Consider the following 22,943-nt stretch of genomic DNA (forward strand, 5'->3'; position numbering starts at 1 on the left):
AGTGGTGGTGGGGATGAGGGCCAGCAGTTCTTCTCTACCTCCGAGGCCTGGATCAGGGGAGATGGACTGGAGGGAGGGCTTGGCTTCTTAATGGATGGTTAATCTTCTTCCAGGGAGGCCTGTTGGAGCTAGCCTGCCTCTCTAGTAGGATAATACATATAAAATGCATAGCAATATAGGAAATGATTCAAATAAAACAGGCAACGAAAGAACATCAAATAGCAAGTGACAATTATGCAATGCCTGGGAACGCTTCTCTGATGGTCTTCAACTCCGTTTTGAAGCTGGTTAAAGAAGTGATGGCTCTTGCTCACGGGGGAAGTAGGTTCCAGGAGTGAGGGGCAGCGAGTGAAAAGGGGCGAATCTGAGATGGGGTAGAGAAAATCCTGGGCTGGGACAGCAGGCCTTGACTACCAGAACGGAGGGCCTGAGTGGGAAGGTGAGAAGAAATAAGGTCTGATAAGTAAGGAGGGACTTTTAGCTAAGGACAATCGTCAGCTGGGGATCTGCAGCCTCCAACCACGCTGTGTGTAGCCCACAGTCTTTGTGATATCAAAATATTCTGCACCATCAAACAACTGATGCAAGAACAGGAAAGAAGCTGGAATAAAAGTGCTATTCTGCATTTACAATTGCCAATCTCAGCAAATCCTGTTATCCTTGAACAGAAGTTGAATGTGTCTCTCTCCCTGTTGATGGGAAATGGTAAGCCACAGTTTTCTAGCAGCTGTCATTTGGTAAGTACGAAATCAAGGGGAACAATTTATGCTGATTTATAAAGAAATAACCAATTTCATTACTGAAATGAGGAAACATTCTTTACACTTTGAACTTTGGAATTACATTGGAACTTGAAGTGTTAAAACCAACAGATTTTAAGGATTAAATGAATTAGGAAAAAGAAGTTGAACTATGTGGGCCAGAAGGTATGCTGGAGTTTGTAGGCAATACTTTTAATCCTGGATCAAATAGTTGTTTTTTATTTATTTGGTTAATTCAGAATTATACTCTGTACTGTGCTACAGCACTCAAATGCCACAACTTCTCCAAAATGAAGACTCAATTTTACAAGAACATCCTGAAAGCATTTGCCCTTTCAAAATTTCCCCCTTTTTGTTTCAAGGGACCCAACTGTAAGCCACTAGTATCTGTGAATATATACTGCTATAACTAAAGGCTGCAATCACCATCCAAAGCCATGAAACTGGCTCTGTAAACTATACCCCCAAAAGGTATGTGTTCAAAATTAATAATCATAATTAAGGTTGTAGAATTTCCTTCAGATCCAGTCCAGGTATCATGCTAAGCTAATTGCAAACCCACAGTTTAGCAACTTGCAGGCTCACATACTCCCTCCTTCCTCTCTTCCAAACTCTGCCCATAAAACATCCTGCTTTCCCATGTTAAACAAGACTATGTGTTATGGCAGAACTGAGCTATGGTCATCAATAACTATGCTTGAACTATAAACAAAACTGAAGCCATCTCTGACAATATTTTTAGAGTTTCAAGACATGGTTTCAATTTCTGGTTTAAAGACTAAGGGTTGAAGCCTGTTTCTATCTTTAATGTACAAAACAGCTTCCCTCTGCTAAAGGGTCTGTGACTGAGGGGGTTCTTCCCTCCCATCCACATGTTAACTCACACTATTCAAAGAGAAATGATAGGCACTGCTGTGCTAGCTATGTGGCAAGATATAACAAAATAAAAAATATACATCATACTGATACTTTTATTAAGCCAACCAAAAGGTGCATAATATATTACACTAATTTCTGTTGAACACTGGCTTCTTCAACAGGCAAAGATGTTAAAAATTATACAGAAGCACAGACATGAGGGTGTCTGTATCACAGGTCTGCATCTTGCTTTAACTGTTCACTTAGGTGTTGCTTAAGATGAAGATTCAATGGAGAGTCAATACCTTAAGACTCAAGAGAGAGGCAATACAGATGAGAGATTATAATTATTATTGGCCTTAGGGGGGCTTAAAGGTAGTAAATGAAGAGCATGCACTTGTGTAGGTGTGTGTGTGTGTGTGTGTGTGTGTGTGTGTGTTATGTAAGAGCTGTCATGAGTAGATGAAGAAATCTTATTCCATTGGTTTTGTTACATGCAAGATCTGGATCCAACATCCCAGGTATTTCAGGTCAAATTAAGTGACACTCTATAAATCCAAGTACAGCATACCAGAAATATTTCCTAACCCTAAGAATAGTTTAAATGCAGAAAGAGGCTCTCCAGAAAAAACTGTGTAACTTCAGAGAAGTTTTCAAGAGAATACTGTGCAAAATCTGTCAGGTCTGGCAGAATGTAATCTTTAAAAAGGATTCTAGTTCTAGAAAGATGGCTCGACCAATGATAAACGTTCAAGAGGGATGTGGAGAAACTGGAGCGTGTCCAAAGGAGAGTGACTAAAATTGTGAAGGGTCTGGAAACCATGTCCTATGAGGAATGACTTAGGGAACTGAGGATGTTTAGCCTGGAGAAGGGAAGGTTGATATGATAGCCCTGTTTAAATATTTGAAGGGCTGTCATATTAAGGAGGGAGCTAGCTTGTTTTCTGCTGCTCTAGAGAACAGGACCCAGAGCAATGGATGCAAGCTAAAGGAAAAGAGATTCCGCCTGAACATTAGGAGGAACTCCCTGGCAGTAAGGGCTATTCGGCAGTGGAACATACTTCCTCAGAGAGTGGTGGAGTCTCCTTCCTTGGAGGTCTTCAAACAGAGGCTGGATGGTCATCTGTTGGGGATGCTTTGATTGTGAGTTCCTGCCTGGCAGGGGGTTGGACTGGATGGCGCTTGCGGACTCTTCCAACTTTACGATTCTATGATTCTACATTCCAACAAATACACATGCTTCTTTTCCATTCAAATATTTAAATAGATGCCTATGATTATGTGGGGTGCTAAGTTAACAGGCAACATACAGATTAACACTAATGATTATTATTAGCTCTCTTCTCCCCAGCAGAGGCCCTAGATTCCACAACTTCTAGAACATGTTGCAAGAAATGCTATTAAGAGAGTACTTGAGATAAATACCATATTTTCTGGCGTACAAGATGACTTTTTGACTCTCTAAAATTGGGTCAAAAGTTGGGGGCCGTCTTGTATGCCGGGTGCGCTCCCTGGGGCCGCCGGCTTCTCAGGCCTCCAGAGGCCTGGGGAGCCAGTGGCCCCAGAGCACGCACGCCAGCTTCTGAGGTGCCTCCAAAGGCCCCTTTGAAGCCAACGTGCGCATGCACGGCCGGCTGCCGGCTTCCAAGGAATAGGGATAGCCTTGTACGGTGAGTATATCCTAAACTCTATTTTTTTATGTGAAAAGTTGGGGGTCGTCTTATACGCCCGGTCGTCTTATATGCCGGAAAATACAGTATATAAATGTAAATAGTAAAAGTAAATCACATTACTTCTCTAGATATTATCTCCAAGTTCTTACACAAGGCAAAGACAACTGTGAAACCCAATAATTGCTACCCACACCCCATATATTAGCTTAGGGAACTGTGCCAAATTGTAACAGCTTGCATGCTGCCATGACCTGTCTGTCACAAAAGAGCAGATACTGGAAAATGGAATATTCATGAAGTGTGTTACATGTTGAATATGACCATCAAGCTGCTCAAAGGGAACATAAATGTTCCATGAAAGTATTTATTTCAAGTAATCCATGGACTTCTTCACAAGGTTGTTGGGACAATTGCAAATAAAGACTGGAAAGCATTTTACATATCACGCTGCAAATTAAACAAGCAGCATTAATAAAAAGCAATAATAATGATCATGATAATAACAAACATTATCATAATTCCTTCACCAAGTAAGCAAAAGTAATAAGATTACTTCCATCAGGAGTGGCTATTAAGTGTAATTTAAACAACAATTAACAGCAAGTATGTTCCCTGAAGTACTGTAGCTTAGGATAAGCAAACTAAAGCTGCAGTGATGCTATCAAACCTCAACAAGGATGAAACAGGAAAGCTAGAAACATAAGCAGAGCTCTGAGTGATGGCATCCAGGACCTTTTGCCCCTGCTTAAAAGAATGAAGGTGTATGGACATAGAGAAGAACATTATCTGAACCTATATCAATTTATTTTAAAAGTCTAATGTATTGGTCTCATTAAAAAAAATTAACTGGATGTAAGTACATCCAGTATACTGCATGGAAATTAATGGAACTGGCCTCATTTGCCCCAGTTGTTATATTCCCCAGTATCTTACATTATTCTAATTGCATGTTCCTGCTTGATAACATAAAGGAGTGCCTTCTGCAGATTTAGTCACAAATGGTTTACAGCCAGCTTCTTATGCCAATTCAGCTTCTGCATTTCCTTCAGAACATTTTACCTGTGCTTTCCTCTTTACATCTACATGCAGATGTTGCTTCCCCGACGTAGTATATGAATAACAATATTTTGTTTATTTTTAGTGTGTGAATTTTCATTTGCACATTCATATTTTAACATTTTATAAGGAAATAATATTATTCAAATTAGAATAGTTTTAAGTAAATGCAATGTTTAACTCAACACGTGTGTAAATTTTACACATAAAATGGTTTGGGAAGAGGAAGTGGGATCAGAGCCTCCAAATCTTACACACACACACGGGTCCTGCTCACCACTGGAGAACCAGTGCATTAGTGTCTTTTGCTGGAGAAACAGTGGGCAAAGTTAACTCTTCTAAAGGTTGTTGGGCTGCAAATACCATCACTGCTAGCTCTCACTGCCAAGTTAAGGGATGCTGGAAGCTGCAGTCCAAGATCATCAAGAAGTCTGCACTTTGCCTACCGCTTGCATTAAAGGCTAGATTTTTTAAAAAGAAACTAGAAGCACAACCTAGTATTGTAATAGGACACAGAAGCTTTGTTGTTATCTGCTTTCATGCAATTGAGAAAAAAATTCCTGTTAGAATCGCAAGAAAATCTATACAGCTCATTTATGATATTTTCTCTAAGTGCAGTGCTAAAATAGAAAGGCAAGTTGATTTTACACACATTACACTGTATTCCATCCTCTTCTCCAACTATTTTGGAGTGGCAAAATGAAATTGCCACCCCCCCCCTTCTAAAACCATCCTGTAACACCCATAAAATCTAACACTAATCACTATATCATAATACTGAGCATATGCAGTATGCTAAAATCAAATTTGACCAAGTTGTTCATACAGACAAATAAAGATTTTTGCATTCTACATATCTGCTAGGAAATTCCTCATTTTTACATTTCCCATGTTTCAACCACCTCTAAAATTTCACTTTTGTTGCACAAACAATGTTTTTCTTTTCATTTATGTCCCTCATTTACTTACAAGAAAATCCTGCTACAATTCCCAAAATCCAAAATAAAAAGCAGTCTGGGCCAGGGACTGGGAAATCAGCATCCTGTTCATTTGAATCACAGACAGCTGTTACAGAGGAAAAAACCACAGCCTTAAGGTTTATTTATTATGTACTGTATTTTCTGGCGTATAAGACTACTTTTTAACCCAGGAAAATCTTCTCAAAAGTCGGGGGTCATCTTATATGCCGGGTGTCATCTTATAGGGCAGGTGCTGAAACTTCTGAGCTGGGCTGGAGAATCTGTGGTCGCTGCATAAGGTGGGGGGGGGGGAGCTCAGAAACAGCCACAGCCGCATCCCCATTGTATGCGACGATCGTATGAAAGCAGCTACCGCTCTGATAGTCTTGGAGACAGGGAGGGCTGGGCAAGCAGGGAGAGCTGACCAATCCAAGCAGGCTTTGTATACAACAAGGTTTCCTGCTAAGTACCTGCATGTTATTTGAATTAAAATTACCATATTGAAATCAAATCTGATGTTTTTTTTTTATTTGTATTTGGTGTGCTTTGGAAGAGGGGTAGTCTTATACGGTGAGTACATCCCAAACTCTATATTTTAACTGGAAAAGTAGGGGGTCGTCTTATACTCCCAGTTGCCTTATACGCCGGAAAATATGGTACTTATCATCCTAAACTCCTTCAAAGATGGGGTAGTAATGAAATTATCCCAACTGATCCTTGTAACTACTATGCAGAGCAGGTTTGAGTAAGATACTGTAACTTGTTCACCAACCTTGCTAGGGATGTGAATCCCAATGTCCCCTAATGTTTATGCCCTCAACATCATTTGGCTATCCATATGATGCAAGCTTCCCCTTGTCTTTGGAGTCCTCTCTCTGGGAATTGCTTTGCATGTACATGCCCAAATGTACTAGCACAAGATGGGGTAGAGAAGAGGAAAAGGTGGCACTGAAAAACCTATGCAATCCTGCTATTTCTGTCCACTATCAACTGTACTCCCCACTGACTTTTCCTTTGGCTCAGCAGCTCTTATGAGGTACCCCTCTCCTAATTCACGTCCATCACTACCAGTTACACCATAATGGATCTTTAGTAGGAATAACTGTCAAGAAATGTCATAAACCTGTAGAATTACTCATGGGATATAACAGAAAGCATAATTCTGTTAATAATTCCTAGCATCATTTTAGTTGTCCGAAAGGAAGCCTGCAGAGGTATTTGCCAACTGTAAGCAACAAGGCACTACTATCAAACAAGGCAAATGTTTTCACTCCCTGGTGCTTCAGCAGAAATATAGCATTTATATAGCACTTGTTTTGTGTCCTCAAAGCACTATAAATGCATGTGGTTAAATAAAGCCAGTTGTAACATGCACACTCTCCTGAGAGCAGAGTTGGTGAATATTCATAACATTTGTGAATTGTGTCCCATTAAAAGTGTTACTCTGTATGCAGTGGGTGTCGCAATATCCTATTGCTATTGTTGCAATTCATGTTTGGGAAGGAGATGCCCAGAATGAGGCCTCCATAGGGAAACTGCATTTGCCAGGAAATTCTTGTATTGTGAGTGTAGCTGCATGATCCTGAAGCAGTAACAAGACTTAATGAAAGCAATTCTCTTCCTGAACACTTTTGTTACCTGAGAAAAAAAAAAGACTGATGTAAACAATTAAGAGAGAAGATAATTTAACTAAGTAATGGACATAAGGTTTCCTCTTAATCCCCCCCTTAAATGATGGCTCAAATCTGACTGTTTTATCATATCAATATACAACTATATTTAATAATGTCATTATTGCAACTGTCCCTTTGCATCTGTTCCTTACACTGTAAACATTCTGCCTGCCTTCCTCCCCTCAGCTGCAGTGGTAATGGATCCTCTTCACAGCCAGCAGCCTTGACAATGTCTGAGCTTGCACAATGGATGACTTTTTAAAATTTTACTGTATTCTTCTTCTGTTTCATTCTATCTCAGCCCAGAGCAACCCTTCTAAGGAGGCATCGCTTATCAATGATTCCACTGGTGTAATATTTTCATCTCCCTCACTGGGATGCTCAGCTTTCCTCCTATAAATGGATATAAAGGGGTTTCCAATGGAGGTTCCAGATTTTTGTTTGTGGAATGAGCAGCCACTGTGATCACCCACAGCCAATCTTGACAAGACAATCTTGACAAAACCAAACCAAGGCAAGCTCATTTTACAGCATTCTCAGCATGGCTGGAATATAGTAACAGAGTGTGTGTGTGTGTGTGGGGGGGGGAGTAGCATTATACGTCAAGGATGCATAAACTTGCAAAAAGATCTAAGACTTAAAATCCCAGAAGCCAAGTTGAGAGCATCTGGGTAAACATTAAGGGAGACAAAAAATACAGGGATGCCACTGGCGGGGTGCGCCTATTACTGACCCCCAATCCAAACTGAAGACTTGGACTATGCCTCCTGGGACAGATGACCACTCAGTCAGAAAGGAGAGACGTTCTAGTTATGGGGGATTTCAACTACCCCGATTTTTGTTGAAAGTCCAACTCTGCCAATAATATGTGGTCCAACCATTCCCTTACACACATTGTCCAGAAGGTGGAAGAGGCAACAAGGGGATCAGCTCCTAACCAACAGTGATGACCTGGTTAATGGGATAGAAGTGGTGGGATCCTTAGGTGGGAATGCCCATGATCTCCTGGAATTTGTGAAACAGTGGAAAGGGGAAGCTAAGCATAGTCACATACTATTATTTACTATCTTTCTATCTTTTCCCATGAATTAAAGCCTGACACATAAAATAATGTTCGGAACATAGACACCAGCTTTCACACAAACATCTCAGTCTACCAAGGTGTGTGGGGGTTTAAGTTATTGTCTAAGAATGAATGAGGAGTGAGTCCTGAAGGCAAATACCAAATCTCATTCAGAAATGTTCAGTCACTGCATTACACACTTACCAACTAAACATTAAATGGTTCTATACTCCCTTCCAAGTATTACAATCAGAAACAGAAAACAATTCTGTTATACAAAAACCTTGACAAACTATCATACATGTAACAGATCTGTCCCTAGCAGAGCCATTCCACATATGAAAAAGCCAAGTCAAGTATACACTTAATAGATAGGTGCAACCAACTGTGGCTCTGTAGAGCATACCTTTGAAGGTCATCCTTGTTGCAATCACAGATTGTATGTTTGGCTATAAAAATGTAATGTATGAAATATTCTTCCTCTTATTGCAGCAATAAGAGAACAAAGCTACTCTACTGAAAGAAACATCCTTCACCTAAAGCAACTGGAAGCACTATCATAGCTTGATGCCACTCTGAAGCCTAGCTTGCTCCATATGCCATCTCTGTATCTTAATGAACCATGAGGACCAAAAGAATTCAATGGGTGCATGGAGGGATTTAGGTTTAACCTGTGCTGTTTCTAGTTAAAGGTATCAGCACACCAAGCATATGAAAGATCCCTCCTCAAGACACTGGAGAGCCAGTGTGTGGACAGCAAATTTGATGGACAAGTATTCTAAGAGGTTGTCATTCATAATAGCAACAGCAATAGCAAGTACATTTCTATACTGCTTATCGGTGCGCTTAAGCACCCCTAAGCGGTTTACAATGTATAAGCTAATTTCCCCCAACAAGTTGGGTACTCATTTTAGCCACCTCAGAAGGATGCCAGGTTGAGTTGACCCTGACTGAGCCCCTGGCTGGTACTGAACTCACAACTTTGTGGTTTGTGAGTGAGTCACTGCAGTACTGGCATTTAACCACTGTGCCACCAGGGCTCATAATGCAAGTTTCTAGTAAGGTCACCAACAGGAAATATTACCTCCTCACCTTGTTTGTCAAAATGTCACTTTTAATTTATTTTGGGAGAAAGAGGGGATAGAAATTCAAGAGATAAATAAAAATATTCAAATTCAGTGTTTACACTAACTTGATTTCAGAAAAGGGATGAGAGCTGAAGACATTGATTAATTATGTAAAGAAATGATTGATGTACCATTTCAATTGTGGTTTGCTTGGTTATGGCATCAAAGTAACTCTCCCTGTCCTGTAGTATGACAGGGGGGGGGGGATGCAATTATTCTTGATCTCTCAGTAACTTCGGTTGCCATAAAACATAAGATAGCTTTGTGGAAGGTTCCATACTTATCTAATTGGCAACTCTCAGAAGTAGTGATCAGGATTTTCTGCTCACCTCCATAGCACTTTCAGTGTATGACCATATCCATTCTCTACAATTCCATTTATAAAACCATTGACTGAGATCACAAAAGGACACTTGAAATACACAGTCATCACCATGCACAGTACACACACATATTATCACTCCTCTTCAGGGCCTGCTGAGCCTATGGCAGTGTTGGACTAGTGCCTGGACAGAGTACTGGACTTAAGTAAACTCTGTCTGAGAATATATGCAAATAGTTAGTAGGTGGTTTTTTCACATCAGATAGGAAAATTTCAAGCAGGTCCTTTAAAAGGCCACGAGTGTAAGTTTTGGGGTGTTCCTGGATTCCATACTATCATTAATGGCTCAGATTGACTCTGTAGCACAGCTCATCATATACTACAAACCTCTCTGAAGCAGGTTAATCTGGCAGTGTGAATCTATACTCTGTTAACCTCTTATATGTATTACTATAAAGCACAGCACAGTGGGCTGCCTTCAGGGCAGCTTAGAAATTTCAGAAAATGCAAAATAATGGCTGCAGGAATTTTAGAAGACAGCAAGTGTTATGATCTTATAATACTGGTCTCACTTTCACTGACTTCTAATTCAAAGTACAAGCTTTGACCTGTAAAACTACATATCTTCAGAACTCACAGTCTAAGAGAACACAGTATCCCATAAGTACCTACCTGTGGCAGGTTACAGACCGCCCGTTTGCGGCGGGCTGCACCCGCCCCTTTCCCCGGGGTATCAGGGACTCAGTGTCCAGAGCGGCAGCCGCTGAGGCCCTGATCCGCCGCTTTTTCAAGCAGTGGGGAAGCGGCAAAAGGCCCCTTCCCCGCAGCCTTGAAAGGGGTGTCCTTGGGGCTTCAAGCCCCAAGGACACCCCGCGGTGGTGGGGAGGAGGAGAATGGGGCCACTTGGCCCCTTTCTCCTTTGGTCCGCTGGGCGCAGCCGTGTGAAGGCTGCGCCCAGCAGACCAAACCAGTAAGGAGCTCCGAAACGGAGCTCCTTCCTGCTCCGCGCTAAGGGTGCACTAAGCACCCTGGCACAGAGCGAGGACGTCACGTCCGCATCGCCCTGTATAGAGGCAGTGCGGTCGTGACGTCGTCATGGCGGCGGCCGTGCGGAACGGCCACCGCCATTTTGTGCACGCAGAGCGCACACTAGGGTTAGGGGGGTGCAGAAGCACCACCCCTTTCTAACCCTAGTACGTGCTCCACGCGTACTTTCTGGCCCATTTGTAATGGACCTGTGTCATATTTTCATCTCTGAAAGCGTTTATATGAATATCCCCCTCATGAGATTTAGACATTAGCTCTTAGGGAGAGGGCTTTCTCACAAGCTTTGGAATACAATCACTACAGGAGTTAATTTGAGGCACAAATAGTTGGGGTGGGTGGGGATTTGGCGATTTTTGTTTGTTTCTCCCTGAAATTTTAAATGTGTAAATTGTTTCAGTGCTGAGGCTTGCTTATAGGCTCTGATTTGTTGTTTAAGTATTTTGAATTATGTACTGTTCTGGAATGTGTTTATTGAATCTGCTAGCTCTGCTGGATTTTAATGTGATTTCGTTTTGCGATTTATTGTGATTTCTAGTTACTATTATGCTTTTAGTTACTATTATGCTTTTAACAGCTATATGTCTAGAAGACCTAGTTTGGACTGTTCAATAAATAAAATTAAGAACATATCAAATGCTCCAAGTTGAAGTGGTTTACACAATTCCCCACCCTGTTTTCAACCTGCATAATTCTAACCAGTCACAAAATATCCCTTTGCTTTTGGTACAGTCATGCTTTACATAGTCACACCTCAATCCTCAGATTGAGAGGTTGGATTTACTGAGATTGTTCATGCAGGAATGGCCAGTGGATCATTGCCATCCTGTGAATCAACCATATACATTCCTACTGTTGAACAATTAAAGACCATTACAAATAAGAATTAGAATAACTCATATCACCAAAATAAGGAAAAGCAGCCGATACAAAATAACTCACCAATTAAAACACAAATGTTTGAGGTTCTGCTGGTTCTGGCTATGTGCCTTTGGGGAAGGTAACACATAAATCTTGTGAGGAAATGGTTTTATTTTTCACATGAAAAGTGCTCTCCAGCCCCTAGAGGAACATTCTGGGTTTCAAGAAAAATATAACAAAAATGGGCAGGGAGGGATAATGATTGAGGATCTGGTCCTCTGAGATCTTATGGCGGCGGCGGGGGGGGGGGGGGGGAGCATACAGGCCCACAACCCCTGTTGGTTGATCATCTTATTACAGATGCTTCCTATATAAATTCTCTTGTGATCATTTGTTCCCTGGCTCTTAAAATGAAGATGAGTAGTAGGAAATGTGCCATCAGCAACTGTTTGCAGCAAGGCAGATCACACCATTTGCTAAAAGCAATTTCAACAAGCTACTTAATTGTTTCAGAGGCCATAGAAAGTGAAACCTTAATGGGCTTCTTAGAACTTATTGCCAGAGCCAAGTTCAAGAAGCAAGGCAAGTGCAGGAAGTAAATGCTTTGACATTAAACAAAGCCACAGTAATTGAGCTTTCTAAATATGGCTAATGTGTTAGGCTCTACTCAGTTCAACACACAACCTTTACTGAATACAAACCAACATGGGTTTTTTCTCTCCCTTGTTAGAAAAAACAGCTTTCATTTCCAGGGGAGAACACAGGAATTTTTCCTTCTTGGTGAAAACATGTACATACATAAGGAAAAAGAAGGTGATCTGCTTTTTTTTCTTTTTGGAACCCATCGTTTTTAAGAGACACTAATGCGTCAAATGAAAAACAGAAAATAAATTATTAGAAGAAAGGGCAGGGTTGGTGGGTTTTAACAATAATTTAAAATGACTTAAAAATACTCCTGTTTTTTAAAATGGATTATTTGTGTGTGTGTGTGTGTGTGTGTTTAGAGAGAGTCCAGCTATTATTACAATTTTCTAACTCTCTTACTAGAACAGCAATGATTGTTTGAATGTAAACATTTTAACTCACAGTGTTTTGGCAGACATTCATTGTTAGACAAGTATTCAATGTCAATTGCTTCTTCTCTGTCACTTTATTTTACATTGCAAGAAGAAATCCTTCAATTAACTAGGTTCAACCAAAACAACTCTGAGTACTTTGCATGTTTTATTATGTATAGTCTACATATCTTCAGATTTAGCAGACATAAGCAGTAAAAAATAATGGTGTAACCATATCAAAGCCTAATAACTAATTTAGAATGTTAATGTTAGTAAGAATTAAGACATGGTTGATCATCCTTTATAACACATAAAATAATGTTTCACAGTATTAATATAATAAGCAGGGTTCAGAGTTTTTCCCAGTAAATCATTAATGCAAGAAAAAATGTTTAAACCCAAAGAACTCTGAGTTTTTGGGTTTTATTTTTTAAAAAACACTGTTTTTTCCAAATGCTAAAAAGGGGGTACAGTCAGCCCTTGGTATCCATGGATTTTTTTTATCCAGAAGCTTAACCACCCACACTGCACAGTTGGCAGTTTGAAACCCAAGTGCCACATGACTGAGCACCTATCACTAGTTCCAGCTTCTGCCAAGCTAGCAGTCCGAAAGCATGCAAATCCAAGTAGATAAATAGGTACCACTTCAGTGGGAACGTAACAGCTTTCTTTGCAATCATGCTGGTTACATGACCCACAGAGCCGTCTTTTCGCTTAGTACCGCCTCTTACAGTCAGACATGACATGACAACCTCATCAAAGGGAAACCTTTACCTTTTACACACATGTACACACAAGCAAACCTTGATTTTGCCATTTTATGTTGTTAACTGCCCTTGAGTCAACCTCTACTCATGGTGACCCTATGGATCTCCTCTCTTCCACTCTGATTAAGTCTTGTAGATTCATGTCTGTGACCTCTTATACAGTCTAGCCACCTAGCATTCAGTCTTCCTCTCTTTCTACTACTCTCTATTTTTTCCAACATTATTGTCTTTTCTAATGAGCCATGCCTTCCCTTGGTGTGGCCAAAGTATGACAGCCCCAATGTAATCATCTTGGCTTCTAGGGGTATTTCAGGCTCAGTCTGTTCAAGGATCCATTTGTTTGTTTTGCTGTCCACAGCACACTTCTCTAGCATCACATCTCAAATAAGTTGATTTTCCAGCATCACATCTCAAATAAGTTGATTTTTTAAAATCTGCTTTCTTCACTGTCCACCTCACACATCTGTACATAGTGATGGGAAATATCATGGTTTAGATCATTCTAACTGTAGTGCTCAATTGTATATCTTTGCTCTTTATGATCTTTAGTTCTTTAATCACTGCCCTTCCCATTCGTAGTCACCTTCTTATCTCTTGACTGCAGTCTCCGTTCTGATCAGTGTTTAATCCAAGGTACAGGAAATCTTTAACTATTTCAATTTCCTCATTGTCTAAGCTCATTTTTTTAGGTCCCTCAAGGTCATTATTTGCATTTTCGTTATGCTTATGTTTAGGAACAAGCGTACTTTTGCATTTTCTTCCTTGATCTTCTTTAGCAATTGCTCCAAGTCTATGTTTTCCACTAGTAATACAGTCTGCCCTCTGTATATGTGGACTTTAAGCATACACTGATGGCAAGCCCATGGGGGGGGGGGGCATTGGTTGTGTTGTCAGAGGAGAAGGAAGGAAAAAGAGGAGGAAGAGCAGAGGAGGAAAAGGAGGACAAGCGGCAGCAGCATGGCGAGAAGGGGGGAGAGAAAGAGGAAGGCAGAGAAGGCAAAGGAAGAGCCGCAGCAGCGGCAACAGGGAAGAAGAGGAGGTGAGGGGGAAGAAGAGCAAAGATGAGGAAGAGGAGTAGGGGGAGGAGGCAGGAGGAGAAAGAGCCATGGCAGCGGTGACAAGGAAAGAAGATGGGGAAGAGGCAGGGAAGAGGAGGGAGAAGAGGTACTCTGTTGTCTGCTGCAGTGAAATTGTCCAGGCTGGCATTGGTGCAGGGGCAAAGTGCCATTGTCCTCAATGGTGCCATGGCCATGTGGCTGCGGCACCATTAAGTTCTATGGGACCTGAGCATACACAGATTTTGGTATCCACAGTGGGATCTGGAACGGATGCCCATGTATACCGAGGGCCCACTGTATAGTGTCATCTATACATCTTATGCTATTGATGCCCCTATCTTCACCCCTCCTCCTTCTAAGTCTAAACCTGCTCTTTGTACTGTTTTCTGCATAAAGTTGAACAAATAAAGTGATAAAATGTAGCCTTGCCTGACACCATTGTCAATTGGTAACCATTCTGTTTTTCCATATTCTGTTATAACAGTTGCCTGTTGTCCTGAGTACAGATTTCTCATCAGAACTATCAAACGTAGTGGGACCATGCCTTTGAGCAAGTTCCATAGCTTTTTATGATCAAAGCAGTCAAAGGCTTTGCTATAGTCTATAAAGCCCATGTTGATTTTTTTCCTTGCTGCATTTTATTAGCTATCATATCCTCATAATGTGATCCCTAGCACCTCTACCTGTCCTGAACCCTGCTTGCACCTCTAGGATTTCTCTTTCAATGTGTGACTGGAGTCTGGGTTGCAGAATTTTACACATAATTTTGTTTGCGTGGGAAATTAATGTTACGGTCCTATAGTTGCATTAGGTGGGAATGTATATTGAACATTTCCAGTCTGTTGGCTAGCATTTTGTTTTCCCTATTTGTTGTCTTATTTTAGTTAACATTAGAGTTGATTCTGTATGGGTTAACTGCAGTTCAATTGGAATAAAATCTGTTCCTGGTGATTTATTTTTCCCAGTGTCTCTTACTGCAGCTTCCACTTCACGTTCTAGAATCTTTGCATTATTCTTCACTTCATGTGTCATTCGTTTTATGCCATTTGATATAAGAGACACAATTTTATTATATGGGACTTAAACATCCAGTTTTTGGTTACCCCAGGGGCTCCTGGAACCAAATCCCAGCAGATACCAACAGCCCATTGTACAATACAGTAAAGACTCATACACACATTTCTTTGATTTTAATTAGGCCTGGTGGAGTGTGAGAAGGGACATGGGATGCATCCTACTGCAGAAATAATGCTGTTTGACACCACTTCAACAGCCATGGCCCAATGCTGATGTTGATCGTTTCTTATGTTTTTATTATTTGCAATTTATAACCTGGCAAAAGCAAAGGGTTCCTTATGGTTCAGGTGCTCCATACAATTCAGGACTAAGTGTCTACATTTGTAACAACAAATTTACAATTTCTCCCTAAAAATACAGGTGGGGCACTCCCACAAGGCCTCAACATTTTCAAAAAAATTCTCTCTCTAAAGTGTGATGCTAGTACTGGAGTAATGACACATCAATGGCAGCTCATGTTCAGGTAAGCCCATGTTCACCCTAAGATTTAATGTGATACACAGAGACCTAGGCTCCTCCAAGGCTCACATGCTTCTCCTATCCTCTCTTCCTCATAAGCAACCATAATTTGAAATTAGCCTATTTTAACTTAGTCATAATGCTATCCAGATGAAATAAAACAAAGTTCACTAAAAGTGCCAGCAAAAGCTTCTGAGCTTCACCTCTCAGCCATGCAGAATGAGACGAAGGGAGAACACATGAGATCAAGAAGATAGCAACTTAATTTTTTCCATCTTGCTCAATCATATCTTAGTGTCACACTCAAATGTGAACAACTTCTGTTTTTCACTCACATACTCAGTCATGCTGTAATTACAAAATGGTGTCCCATTATCCCCCAACCATGATACAATCCTCACTGCACTTACAGTGTGTGTCACTTATAGTTTTTATCAATAAAGCAAGCACTCTTTTTCAGAAGCAACAATGTATTTTCACTATGTCTACGACGACCTCCTTACACTTCTCCAATTTAGGCTTCAGTTGTTTAAACTACCTCCAGCATTTTTCTCAAATAGATGAGGACCAATTTCTTGGTGATACAATTGGACACATATTTCATTTATATTCCCAAGTGTGTCCACTTTCTAGAGTGAAATAAAAATTAGTTCATGCCATTGAAAGAAGCCAATCCCAAAAGTTTTGTATGAATCTTTTATTAAGAATGTGGCTCTAGGTTTGAAAGAGGCAAGTCCCTCATCCCACAAGCAACCTATCCTGAGATTCAATAGGCAGCCATTGTATGATGTGGGAGAAGTAGTTCTGCTGTGTCCTGTCTCTGGCAGGGTGTTCAATACCACCTGAAGCAGTTAATCATGAAGAGATACAGCAGGGAGCTTCCATAAATAATTACTTTAAACAGCAAGATGAGTTTAATTATGAAACGTAGCTTTTGTCACTTGCAGGTTCTTGAGGTACACAGCTTGGCACCACTCAGTCTTATGGATTTCATGTTGCTACTACTGTGATCATTTTGCTACAACTGTGATCATATATTTTTTTTAAAAGTCCAGTGTAACAGTAAAAGCCAATGGACAGCTTTGTTATGAGGGTAAAAGAGTTTCCAGTCAGTAAACATGTAAATATTGTCATTGCAAAGTGAGGATTGCCTACATCAGAGAGCAGAAAAAGTGAATAGTTACCCCAAGGTCTAAGCTCCCTCCATTTCCGATATTAAGGTGATATCAAAAAGTTTGAGGCATGTAGTTGAGAGGATGCTTCCAGTGTGGGAAGCTAGCCATACCATACAAGGAAATCCAGGAGGCTCAGCATGCAGGAAGCTCAGGGGCACATAGCCATGGATAGAATGGTCAAGATCGGAATCTGCATAATCCCTACACTGATTCTCTCAATTGCCCTGGAAAATCTTGCCCCAGGATAGGTTTTCCACCATAAATATGCTTGCCTAAGCACCAGCAATTCAGTCTCACTTGAGGTAAAACAGACACTGTCAGTATCTTGCTTAACTCAGCATTGCTGGCAGCTTACTGATCCACTTCCACATCACAGTGTCCCTCCAACTGGAACTTCACATCTGGAATCAGTACAGTACTGCCCTCTACAATGCCTTAAATCACTGCCTACTATGACCTTCTATACTGTTAGTTGATGGATGTGTGTCTAGAGTATCTTTGTATGATGATTCCATTTGATTCATAAATAAAAGTATGGAACTTGGACTCTGAGTTCTTTTTCTCAGAACTGGTATCAAACAATCACCACTGCAATGTCATTGGCATCCATTTTAAGAGCATTAGTGGTACTGAGAGAACACAGGCATGACGCATCAGACAATATATTACCTCCTCCAGCGAAGACTGCAGGAAATAGTCATTTGAAATGTTTACCAACTTTTTAAAATGCATTCATCTCACAGACTGCCAGGCAATGCATCCTATCCTCTTTCAGAAAGCCATGCAACATGCTTAGTAGCCAAAGGCTACCAGTGCAGATAATCCCATGTGAGTGAGCAGAGAGATGGAGAAAGGACTCCATGACTAAGGGCTTTATCAAGGATGGAAGGGAAAAAGTGCTCCTGCACATAAAAAAACCTTCTCCATCTGAATATTTGTTTTTTCTCTGCTGCAACAACTAATGATTCTCATGTATCAACCCCAGATCAGAAGCCGTTACTGCAGAAGTGTCAAGAGAAAGGGCAGAGAAGTATGTAGCAAAAGATGGTGTGGGGGACATACCCACCCTCACATCTGAACACTGGGAATGTAGGGTCAGAGCTCAGCAATCAGAATGGACTTGAAAGCAAACAAAGACAGCAAGAGGAATTTGCTAGGGAGGTGAAGGAAGCCATCCTGAGGAGAGGCCTTATTCCAGCTGAAAGTATCTAGAAGTTATGACAGAAGTGTTGGCCACTTGTGTGCCTGGTGGACAGTATCTAAATACAAAAGATACTATGACCACCAGGGCATTCTGAGTTTATACCCTTCACACAGAGGCACCCTCCTCCCTAGTGGAATTTATTAATGGAAAAGGGAAAGTGGATCCCAACTATGAAATGAATCAAAACTGAAGAAATTTATCTGTTTTTGAACTGAACCAGCCACTGTAAGAAAAGATATAATGAAGCTCTTTGGTTAAGTTGCGAGTGCATGAACAATGAACTGAACAAACCTGAAGGAAATAGCTGCAGAAAACTAGAAAGAAAGCACTCTTATGGGGAAAAAACAAAATGCAGGACTGCTGGGGTGGAGAAGACCCAGGAATTAGTGAAAGTTGGTTTCCCCAACTGTCAGACCATGTAAGAGTCCATGAAGCAATGATGGTAGCAGGAAAGTAAATATGGTGGCTACCAGAACATGACATTCTGATAAATCACCACAGTAACATCTTCTACTCACTTGAATATGGGCAGCAACTGAGGCACAGGAGAATTTTTATACTGAAATGGAGTACCATGCTGTAATATGATCCTCTGCTCCCAAGTAAGCAGAGCCTAACAGTGGGGGGGAAATGCAGAGGTGGGAGTAGAGAAAGAAGGAAAGCTGCAAAATAATAATTATAGAATAGAAACAATGTCTAAAGGGAAATAAACCCAGCACTCTTCTTTAAGGCAGAGTGAAAAATGGAGGAGAATGGAAGAGACATTTCCCAGCTGGAAGTACAGATTGAATCTCCCTTATCCAAAATGTTTTGCACTAGATGTATTTTGGATTTCAGGGTTGTTGTTGTTTGGAATATTTGTATGAGATATCTTGGATATGGGTCCCAGATCTAAACAAGAAATTCATTTATGTTTCATACAGCTTATAAAAACAGCTTGAAGGTAATTTTATAAACAATATTTTAATAATTTTGTGTGTGAAACAGTTTGTGCATGCTGAATCATCAGAAAGCAAAGGTGTTACTACTTTAGCCACCCATGTGGATGGTTTTGGAGTATTTCAGATTTCAGAACTCCAGGTATGGGAGACTCAACTTGCAGAAGCTTTGCATAAATTCGAAGTTTTAACACTGAGGGCAAGGGATGAGACATCACTTGCCTCCTAGACCATACCCCCAATCTCTAAACATACTCAGGAGCAATTCATACAGCAACTCATTCAGGCTTTAAACTCCTCACAGCTTCCTTTTCCAAAAATCTTCCTTTACACATGCCACATGCACCCAGCTCACATCCTGGATCATCCTGGATGAGATCCTACAGGATGTCCCAAAACAGCATCACCGAGCCCCTTGCTTGATGCAGGTCTCAAACTTGAGAGAAATGTGCAAATGAAATGTATCTTAGTGGCATAAAAATGCATGCAGAAACAACCAAATTCAATAATCAGCACTTCCAGTTATTAATCAATGACTTCTGCCTAGCATGATGAGATGGCATTCTCTCATCATTTGTCAAATATTCCTGTTATAACAAATCACAAAAACACAAGAAAATATCCATATTCTTCATGTTTAAAACTTCTAACAGCTTCTAAACTGGAAACCAGTCCCATCTTTGTTGCAAAGGAGGTTCTGGAGACATGTTATAACAGGTGCATGCCCATCCCAGTTTTCCCACTATACCAGTCTACTGGGTTTATTACTGAATCAGTCACGTATGCTTCCAAATATGTTCTACCAGGACACTAAGCATACTGCTAAATTGTTGCATAGCATTCAAATTAGGGACAAGTACCTAAATACAAAGCCATAATTATGAGCCCAAGGCTAGTAAGCATTAGTCTGGTCATATTTCTCACACTTCATTATTCTGAAGCAAAGCACCACTGCAATAAATAAACAAAATGGAAGAACTCACAGCAAGAGCCTAATATTAAACATATTCAAAACTTAATTGCCCTGAAGCCATGTGTTCTAAAAGCATTTGCTACTGTTACTTGAAAATGCCGTCAACCAGATATATAGGTTAGTATGTTCCAGAAACAGCCCAAACACCCTGAAATACAGGAAGGGGGGGGGGGATGACATTCCTGGCCTCCCTAATTATATTGTGCATTTATTCTGGTTGGCCAATGAAGCTGTCACTGATGGATTTTTGTTTGCACAGTGCCTCCAGGTAATACCTGGGAGTGTCATATGCTGGGAGCCGCAATGGAAAAAAGGCTCACATGCCCCAAAAGTAGTAATGGGGCGCGCAGTCATGGCGCGCAAGCGGCGCCACACACCACTGCATGGCGGGCACGAGCCCCATTACTTCTAATGGGGCTTGAGCTTACGTACCTTTTCTTTTACGTGCGGGGGAGGGTCTGGAACTGATCCCCTGCGTAAAAGAAGGGCCCACTGTATTTGTTAATCAGCCAACACAACTATCCCTGAATGTTTTCCATAGTGACAGATCCAGCATATCCTAACCCTGCACTACAAGGTTAAATCTGACTATCAAGCATTACTTTATTTATTACAATTTACTTATGTATTAGTCTAATGTCCCCCCTGTGTTTAAGAACCAAGCAGCACATATTGTTCACCATCAACTTACTCCTGCAAGTAAAGCAGGGCTGACAGGTCCCAGGATACCTCACTGAGCTTTACAACTGTTTGGTGATTTAATCCTAACTCACTTCAGTTCCAAAATGCATTCCGTTATGTGGGCTCTAAAGTACTGTTCTAAGATACTGTCTGCTCTTAGCTAGTCTGGTTAAATCACATTCACTTCAATGGAATTTAAACAATCTTCTGGCATGCTACAACCCCAGCAAAACTGCAGGTTTTCACAGTTCCTCCTGTCATCTCTCTCAGTTCTACATGCAAGCTGGAAAAAAAGACAGTCATGGAGAAAAGATGGAAGTAGAAAGGAATGACAATTGTTTAAAACCAGCCAATTCTAATTAATATATATATTTTAATACAGCCAAGTACAAATCTCAACCTTAACATCCAGAGACGTGGAAAATTTTGAAGTGGAAAACTTTCCACACCCTTAAATTGACTGATTTACATGTTTGTATTATGTTTATTTTGATTCCAGTTTATTCCTGCTTAAAAATACACATAATGCAAGTTTATTCAGATTAATGTATAAACTTCCTAAAGCTAATTACTTGCACAAAAGAATTAATGATAGTTATGAAACCACCAAGTTTTACTGATATTGTATCGTTCCATTTCATTTAACTTTTTAACAGATAAATATAATTAGGAAAAAAATACAGTTGGTCCTCCGTTTTTGCGTAGGATCTGTTCCAGACCACCTCCCGTGAAAACTAAAGCTCACGCCTATTAAAGCCCCATGTGCATGCGCCATTGTAAATAGTGGAGGATGCCCCTCCATACATATTCAAGATGCAGATCTCAGATTCGTGAATTAGGAGGGGTGACTATACAATAGTGATGATTTTCACTCAATATATAGGAAATATGCAATAGGATTTTCTGTACTTCTTTATTGTCATATTCTGTTTGTAATAGAAGTGCTAGATATGCAACCCAGTTAATGACTTCAATAATACGAGCAATACCCATCAATTTCTTCTGTTATCAACCTTTACTATAATAAATTCCCATGATTACCTAGACAAAGAAAAATCTTCAGATAATTTTGTAATTCATATTGACTGCTCAAATAAACCCCAATGCCAAAACATGTTTGTACATCACTTCTGGACAGCATTTCCCTAGAACAAGGAACAGCAATCTCAGAGGAAACAAAACAGCTGTTTCAACAAGCTTTGGCCCTTATTCAAATACTGAAACATAAGCTCTGACCAGGAATGCAGATCCATTTATGAAGAGCCCAATTTAAGCAATGCCAATTACTTGCAAGGGTCAGAGAGAAAAGTGAGCTGAAGGGGGACATAATGAACTAGATAGATGAAATATTGTTTGCTAGCAGACATGCATATGTATATATATATATAAGAAATACTACCTTCTTGCAATGCTTTAAGTGTTGAGTGTTCCTACAAACCACTTTCATGCCTATAGTATGGACACAAAGAATTTACACACCTGCTCACTTCTAAGACACATATGGCAATCAAATGTCTGAACAATGCAGGTCATACTAGGCTTCAGGATTTCCCTTCACACCAATATAAAAACATAGGGAGAAGCTCAGAGCAGAAGATCTCAGATCATGTTTATAATCATAACTTTTGCAAACCACAGAAATGTTAGTCAATTACTCCCTAGGTGCCTGCTGACTATTTGCAGTCTGATTTCTGAATATGACTTCTTGTGCCTCTGATAAAGAAAACAAAAAGTAAGATAGGGTACTTTTTGAAATAGCAGGGTCAATTCACAGGAGTTGATGTACAGATCATCTGTGCCACTTTTCTGGAGTTAAACTTTAAAACAGTAAAGATTTCACAACAGCGGATTCATTAAGACACATTAAATTGTTGATAAGTTGCTTTTTCTTATATATAGTTTCAAATATGTGGTAACAGTCTTCTGATGACAAGACCACAAACAGCTGCTATGGAAATCAATTAAGATACTGCACACCTATATTAAGAACCAGAACTTGAGAAGAATGTGATAGTACAGAGAGGCTGGACAATTGCAAAGCTGTTATTCAATTGTCAGAACATTCAAATGTTTTTAAATAAACTAGATGTCAGCACAAAAGGGGGTATTTGAATTTAAACATTTTAAGAAAAGTAGAAATAATTTAGGGTATAACG

At 40.3% G+C, this 22,943-nt stretch overlaps 1 protein-coding gene across 1 annotated transcript in view; it reads right to left on the reverse strand.

Moving 5' to 3' along the window:
• The window catches only part of TOP1 (DNA topoisomerase I), a 104,032-nt gene that overhangs the window by 65,674 nt on the left and 15,415 nt on the right, over positions 1–22,943 (reverse strand). The gene's annotated exons all lie outside the window — the stretch shown is intronic.

Source organism: Sceloporus undulatus, chromosome 4 (assembly GCF_019175285.1).
Source record: "Sceloporus undulatus isolate JIND9_A2432 ecotype Alabama chromosome 4, SceUnd_v1.1, whole genome shotgun sequence".
NCBI lineage: Eukaryota > Metazoa > Chordata > Lepidosauria > Squamata > Phrynosomatidae > Sceloporus > Sceloporus undulatus.